The 7,913-nt window shown below is 42.9% G+C and overlaps 1 protein-coding gene across 3 annotated transcripts in view; it reads left to right on the top strand.

Moving 5' to 3' along the window:
• The first annotated feature begins 4,227 nt into the window (after window positions 1-4,227).
• Window positions 4,228-7,913, top strand: part of KIAA0430 (KIAA0430 ortholog) — a 42,793-nt gene continuing 39,107 nt past the window's right edge. For 2 of the 3 annotated variants that reach the window (XM_005871992.2, XM_014544405.1), the window contains exon 1: window positions 4,228-4,375. The gene's annotated coding sequence lies outside the window, so the exon portion shown is untranslated. The remainder of the gene's footprint in view (window positions 4,376-7,913) is intronic. The other variant, XM_014544404.1, reaches the window with a different exon arrangement.

Here is a 7,913-nt window from a genome sequence, read left to right as displayed (position 1 = left end):
GCGGGGACCTGGCCCGCTTTGGAGGATGCGGGCCGCTCCCCGGACACCCCGGAACGGGCTCCGACTTGTGGGCCAACGCACGTCAAGAACATGCGTCTCCCTCCCCTTGACACCGATTGCATTTTCCCAGAATCAGAGGAAAGACAAAGATTCAGACCCGCTTAGGCTAAGCAATGCCCTGCGTTTTCCCCATTCCTTTATGCCCCAAATAAAAATGTCCACATTACTACCTTCTTCCAAGGAAGCACAACGTAGTGCGTAAGAGTTTGATTTCAAGCCCGGTTTTGAATCCTTACTAGTTGAGTGATCTTGGGCAAGTTACTCTCTGTGACTTAGTTTCCTCATTTATAAAATGTTCACGTTAGGATTCTACCTCAGAGGATTAAGCGGAGGTGGAATGAGTTAACTTGCCATTTGTAAAACCAGTGCCTAACACGTAGTTAAGTACAATCTATGTATTTGTTAAGTGATCATGATTTGTTAGAAAAGTGGTTGTGTCCGGTACAATGCTAACTTGACTTAGGTTTTCTCATTTCATTCTCACAGCAATCCTAATTGTTCACCAGCAATTGTTTATTGAGCACTCACGCTTATAGCGCAGACAAGACGCCTAGCCTCAAAGAGTTTATACTACTAAGAAAGAAACACATGAAACAGCAAACAGGAAAAGTTAAATAATTTCAGATTCTAGGAAGTGCTAAGCATAGAGCAAGGTCACGTGATAGAAAGGCGTTGGGGAGGAATTCGAGGACAATGGAGCTGAGGCCAGGATGATGAGAACCACAGGAAAGCACTTTTCTTGTCTTCACTTAAATATGAGAAAACTAAGGTGCAGGAAGTTAAATGTGTTGCCCGAGGTCTCACAATTAGTAAGAAGTCAGGCTCTAAAGCTGGGTCTACACTCGTGTTCTTCAGCACTATGCTAGAGGCAAAGAGATCTGAACTGCTTTGAGGGTTCCAAGCACATTCTTCGAACCCCTTCTGCCTCCTTGCCTCTCTCTAATTCTACTTTGTTTTGATTCCTCACTAGTCCCTGAAGAAGCTCAGAGACACAAAAGGGAACCACCACCTACATCACCAGGGTAAAGGAAAGTACCAAAATTTCTTGGGGGGCGCGGAGGGGAAGCAGGGGTAGAACTTTACTTCTGGTCCCAAATGCTAATAAATGTTTGCATCCTTTTGACACTTTTGCTCTTATGCTTCCTTTCACTCCAAAATTTTATTGCCCCTCACCATTGTGTGAGGTTTCTGGGCAGGGAACAGTCACCCCAGTTTACAGATGAACTGAAGTACAAATTGATAAAGTATCATTTCAGTCCTGACTAAATGGCACTGATCAAGTAATGTCAACTAGTTGGCTTTCAATTTCCTTCATTTCCCATCAAAAAAAGGGAGGGACATTGAAATGATTATCATTATTAAACTCCTCTTCAGGAACAGGAGTTTAGGTAAATATCATTTGGTAAAACCTTAAAAATGAAAGGAAAATTTTGGTGTGCTTTAAAGCATATCCTCTCTTTATTAAATATTTCTTCCTTGTAGTATTCAGGTATGAATGAGTGGAGAACTCAGTTTCTCTGAAGTCCTTCCATTATAATTTACTAGAGGTCCAGTGCACAAAATTCATGCACTGGTAGGGTCCCTAGCGGCTGCCGGCTGCCTGCGGGGGACTCCCTCCCTTCCCCCAGCCGGCCCCACTCCCTGGTCGAACTCCCCCGGACAACTCTCGGTTGAGGGGACACTTTGCATACTACACTTTTATTATATAGGATTATTTCAAAACCCTAAACTTAACCCAACATAGAAGAAAAGTTGCTGGAGGAGAAACTACTTTTGTGGCAGCCAGGTTAATCTAGGACAGCGGTTCTCAACCTGTGGGTCGAGACCCCTTTGGGGGTCGAACGACCCTTTCACAGGGGTCGCCTAAGACCATCGGAAAAACACATATATAATTACATATTGTTTTTGTGATTAACCACTATGCTTTAATTATGTTCAATTTGTAACAATGAAATTGGGGGTCACCACAACATGAGGAACTGTATTAAAGGGTCGCGGCATTAGGAAGGTTGAGAACCACTGATCTAGGAGCTGAACTGAATCTAGGAGCTTAAATAGCACAAAAATCAATCTTCATCCTTGTTTCATACAATTTGGACAAGGAAAAAACTGAAAGTTACTCTTACTCTCTGAAAAAAGAGTTCATCCAGCAAAGGAATAGAAATAAGGCTAACAGAGGCTAAATTTAAGAAAATATGTCTTAAGGAACATGTTAAAGCACTCTTTCACAAATATCAAATTGTATTTTGATTCATAATGATCTGCTTCCAAGGGCTGGCGTACTCTGCATAGGTTAGTATTCTACAGAAAAACAACAAAATTGCATTTCTTTAAGAATTGTTTGTAATTCAGACTTTTCATTAGCTTTCCACTTCGTACAATTTGTTCATTTTTATTTCCTGCACTTGACCTGTTGAGACCAGGCACAATTCTGGCCTTGAAAGAATGTCAAAGTCAAACAAAACATGTCTGCTCTTTATTATGTTTTGTGGCTAAAAACTTTTCTTAAAAAGAATTTTTTAAAAATCCACCATTACTTTGTTCGCCTTTTTATACTTTTAGTTAAAATGGTCCGTGTTCAGAGATACTCAGCCAGAATGAAAAGGAAAACACCCCTAAAGAGAAGCATATGTGGCACTCTGAAAAAAAAAACCAAACAAACCACACAAAACGCTAGAAACGGAGTTGCTTTCCCATCTAATTCCCATTTGGAAAATATTCCCCACACAGACACAATGCAGATCTAACCTAAGCAGGCTGATGAGGCGTGTGTACTCGTCATCTTCCTCCTGGAAAATGAAATTCAAGCACAGGATTCTTCAGCTCCGTGTTTGATCTTGCCCTCCACAATCACGTCTACCAGGATGTCTACAGGGACGCATTGCTGCCCCTGAAATGCACCCCACCTATCGGAATTGCCTAGTGAAACTGCCTCACACTTCAGACTCTGGGGGGGGGGTGTGTGTGTGTGTGTGTGTGTGTGTGTGTGTGTAAGGTCTCTCTAGCCAATTTCTAGTTATTGATTCTTCTGCAAAGTCAATGTTTCTTGGCAAACTTTAGAAATAAACTTTTCCAACCTTTCCATAGTATTCAGGCTGTCTAGTCTAGCACATCCTAAACTCTGTCTAGATTTAGCTATAGCTATGCGCTTTGTTTTTCTAATTTGCAACAGGAAATAGTGAGCAGCTGGCAGTTTTGCAAAGGACAATTGTGCTTATTGAATTAAAAAAAACAACAACACTTTTCTTTTTAAATCCCAGGTAAAAGTAGATGGTGAGGCGAAGGGGGAGAAAACAAACCCAGACACGACTTATCCATCCACGTAACATACAAGCCGCGAGGGGCCCCGCAAGGCTTTTGCAACCACGAGGTCTACTTTTTGTTCGCCCAGCCTGTTTACTGGGAAAGTTGTGTTCGTTTATAATGAGCTGCGGACCAGGGCTTTTAAAAACCACGCTTTCCTAAGTCACGAGGACCTCTTCGCTGTCGGTGACAACACCCGGGCTAGTCCCGGACACACGTTTTCTTGCCAGAGAGACACCGGCCAGCGGCCAGCCAGAAGGACCGGCGGTTAGCTCGGTTGGCAGTTCTTGTGGGGTGTTTTTTTTTTATCACTCGCCACTAGGTTGCACTAGATTAAGCATGCTGTGGAAAATATGCGTTATTTAAATTTTTTCCCAAAGCAGAATCATCACGTGACAAGATGGGGGGGGGAGAGAGAGAGAGAGAGAGAGAGAGAGAGAAAAGAGAAGTGAGCCAAAACGTTCAGGCTTTTCATCGAAATCCGATTTAAATCGCCTTTCCTCAAAAGACCGAAAGAACTGACTTGTACCAAATCCTGTGGTTGGCTGATTTTTTTCCCCGGGTTCCACTTCACAAGCTCCCTAATTCCCCGCTCTTCGGTTTCTTTCCACTCTGCAACGACAGACCAGGGGGAAGGCCTCCTTAAATTGGGGGTTTTCATCAAAAAAAGCCGGGGCCGCCCCCCGGGAAGGTCCCTATTTAAGGGTTTATCGGGAGGGGACTGAGCCTGACGAGGCTGCAGGGCCGCGAGGCCCCGCCCCCCCCAGGTTCCCAGCACGCCCTGCGCGGAGAGGACACGACGGTGGGGGAGGGGTGGAGGAAGGGGCGGGGCGAGGGGAAGAAAAGGGCGTCGTTTTACGACCCGGGCGGTGCGGTGCGGAAGCGGAAGTGAAGGGCGCGCTTGGCGGCGGCGGCGGGAGCTGCGGAGTCGGGAATCAAAACAAAGGGCCTGGCGGGGCGGGGGGAAGGCGGCGGGGTCGGAATGTGAGCGAAGGTGGAGCTGGCTGTAGAGGTGAGTGTGCTGGCAGCGTTGGGAACCAGTCCTTGATGGGCCCACTTCTCTGGAGCCACCAGGCTGGAGGAAAGACGGTGTACCCCCTTTCCCCTGCCTATTACTGGCGGAGGTGCGGGAGGTTGGCTAGTCGAGGGGAAGGACTGGGACCCACCACTCAGGCCCCCACTAAAGGTTCGGGTTGCCTCCCTTTCGTGTCCGTTCACGACAGCCATTGCTGCGCCGCTGCTGCCCTTTGCGGGGGGGCGGGGGGGAGTTGGCTCCCCGCCCGCACCTGTCTGCCTGCTCCCAATGGTGCCCTCCAGGTGTGGAGAGCAACCTTTCCAGAGGGGTTTGCTCCGTGGGAAGGTTAAGAGAGGAAGATGGGGCGGGTGCTTTTGCAACCTTCCTGAGCGTTTTGCATGCTCCTCAGTTTTCAACACTCTCTAAGGTGCAGCCTCTGGTTTGAAGGATAGTAGTTGAGTTTTCTTAGGGCTTGAGCCACTCCCACTACTGGTTGTAACGCGACACCTTGATACACCTTTTAGAGTTCCCCAAGCACCTTTCTGGTATTACTAAGAGCTCTCCAGTTACCTTTATGTCTTTTGAACTTCCTAACATCTCTAAGCGGTAATATTCTGTTTTTGCATACAGAAGGATTGAAACCTAACGGTCTTCCTAGGCGTTTATCGAACTCTTCATTCACTCAGCTATTATGGATATGTGCTAGATTCAGGAGATACAAAAATAAGTAAGGAAACATGATCCCTACTGTCACGGAGTTTATATTCAAGTGGGAGAGACAGGAAATAAAGCAAGCAAATAAGACAATTTTAGATAGAAGAGCTATTGAAAAAAGTAATGGGATTGGGGAGGGTGTATGAGGGGTTAAGGATTAGATTGGGTGTTAAGGTCACTGCTAAATTTTCTACTTGATTGTTTCATTTAATCCAAACAATAGCCCTATGAGAGTGCCACTATTATTATCAGGCCCATTTTCCAAATGGGATCTGAGGTTTGGAGAGATTGTGAGCTACACAGAGAGGAAGCCAAAGAGTTGGGGATTAATATGCAGTCTGACTTCAGAACCTGTGCTCTCAAACACTGTCTGAATTGCTCAGATATTCTGGGAGGTAATGGCAGAAGTGAGACTTAAACGCAAATCAAAGAAAACTTTGCTTTGGCTACCTAAGTTACTTAGTGGCATTCCCAGGAATATTTGGGAAACTTTCCAGGTGCAGGCCACTAACAAGCTAATATGTGTGTACTTTCTGTTGCTGTGTTGAGCAATACAGAGGGCACCTTGGTGTGGTAGAAAGAGGTGGACAAGCCTGGTTTACTCCCTTTCTAATAGTGTGATCTTGCGCAAGTTACAAAACTTCATTGAAGTTCTGTTTTCTCCTCTGTAAGATGTGGCTTAATCATTGTATCCCTGTGCCAATCATAAGCCTGCTACAGAGTAGGTAATAAGTACATATTTGCTGAATGAAGAAATAATGTTAAATAAAAATGCTTAGTAAACTATATTGTACTCTACCTGTCAGCTCACTTTCAGGATTGGCCTTGAAGAGGTTTGTGAGAACACATTGAAGTTGTGTATATCCTGAATATCACAAATTCTTTATGATTTAGAGGAGATTGTGGGAGGTATTAAACCTGTATTTAAGAGGAAAAACAAGTAGCATAATGTACTAATATTGTGGTAGTTAACTTCATCTCTGTCTCCAAATTAACTCCTAATTATAAACAGCTAGGTAAAGTAAAAATATTTATTTAGTATATACTAAGTAGCCAGCCCTGTGCTTGGCACAGGTGATGAAGTGTTGAAAACAAATGGTAGGCTCCTTCATCTAATATTTTTCACCCTCAGTAGTGCTGTGAGGTGTACAGGGAAGAAATTAGCCACACTGAACCGAGGAAGAACCCAAAATTTAATGAAGTTTTGTAGCTTTAACATAAGGGCTAAATAGTAAATATTTTAGGCTTTGTAGGCAATATAGTCTCTGTTGCAAATACTTAATTCTGCAATTATAGTGCAAAAACCAGCCATAGACAGTTCTTAAATGAGTGTGGCCATGTCTTGATAAAACTGTTTATAGACACTGAAATTTGAATTTCATAAAATTTTGTGTCATAAAACATTTTGATTTTTTTTCTAAGAATTTAAAAATGTAAAATACATTCTTAGTCCAAAGGCCATTTAAATAAAAGCAGTGGGCTGGTTTTGGCTGGCAGGTCATAGTTTGCCTACCCCTGCTTTATGTGATCAGCCCTCCTGTACCTTAAATATGGCACTTGTATCATCATCTCTCCCCTCACCCTACTATGTTGATGTTAAAACTGCTTGAAACGAGGATCTTATCAGAGAGATAGCTAAAAGGAATTCTTTTCTATATTCCCAGGTTAAATTTCTGAAAGATAAATTAATAACCTTAAAGTGGCCACTATAGGTAAGAGTAGGTGATTGTTGGGGTATGATGGTGGGGACTTGGAAATGAGATTCAGTTGTCCTTACCATTGGCTTTCTGCCTCCATGCCCAATGGCTATTATTGATTTGATCTGCTTTTATTGTACTGTTTAAGTGTTGTTGCACTGGAGTAGATACAGCATGTCTGTGACTTGAGATTTTTCTGTTAGATTTTTGTTGGTATACCAGGTTGCACAAACTAAGAAATTGGTTTGATTTGTTTTGTAGCAGAATCAAATTCAAAGTCTTGGTCGGATGGCTCAATTGGTTGAAGAATTGTCCTGTATACCAAAAGGTTGTTGGTTCAGTTCCTAGTCATGGTACATACCTAGGTTTCGGGTTTGATCCCTGGTCTGGGCACTTAGAGGAGGCAACTGATTGATGTTTCTCATATCAATAGTTCTCTCTCTCTCTCCCTCTTTCGCTCAAAATCAGTTTTTTAAAAAAACCCACCATATCTTCTGGGGAGGATTGAAAAAAAAATCAAAAGTCCACAGAGGCCACATAATATGGACCTTCCATACTAAAATCAAAGACCAGTGGGATAAGTTGTTATTAAATCAATTTCAGAATCTTACATAACTGGTAATGAGGACATATAGTTATTCTTTTACTAAAAATTACATGCTCTCTGCTGTTAACTTTTTGACTCTCATAAGAAGAGCCTTTAGGGAAAGACAGTTGAGAAGAATTAAGAAAAACTATAGAAAATGTCTACTCAGGGCTAGAGGAGGTTGTCTCCAGCTAAGTGAAGAGGAGAGGTTTCACTCGGGATATGCAGGTGTCCAAGATTTGGTTACTTCTCTCAAGCATGGCTGTTTATAGAAAAGAAATAGGGCTCATCTGGAGTTCATTTTTATTGGAAGAATTATAGAACATGAGAAATGGAAGAGGCTGATTTTTTTAAAAAAACGGGTGGATGCAGTCAGAATTTAAGCATAAACAGTCAACCAAGTTTACCAAATTTTAGTAACCTGTAATATGCTTTGAAAGCCATTCTACTTTTGCTCCTTAAGGTCTTACTTGTTGGGAGCCATTGCACCATTAATATAGTTGCAGTCTCACATTTTAATAGTAAAATTTGTACTTAT

The sequence above is a fragment of the Myotis brandtii genome, unplaced genomic scaffold, assembly GCF_000412655.1.
Source record: "Myotis brandtii unplaced genomic scaffold, ASM41265v1 scaffold363, whole genome shotgun sequence".
Lineage (NCBI taxonomy): Eukaryota > Metazoa > Chordata > Mammalia > Chiroptera > Vespertilionidae > Myotis > Myotis brandtii.
Note: the sequence above shows the minus strand (reverse complement) of the source record. Positions and strands in the feature narration are given on the sequence as shown.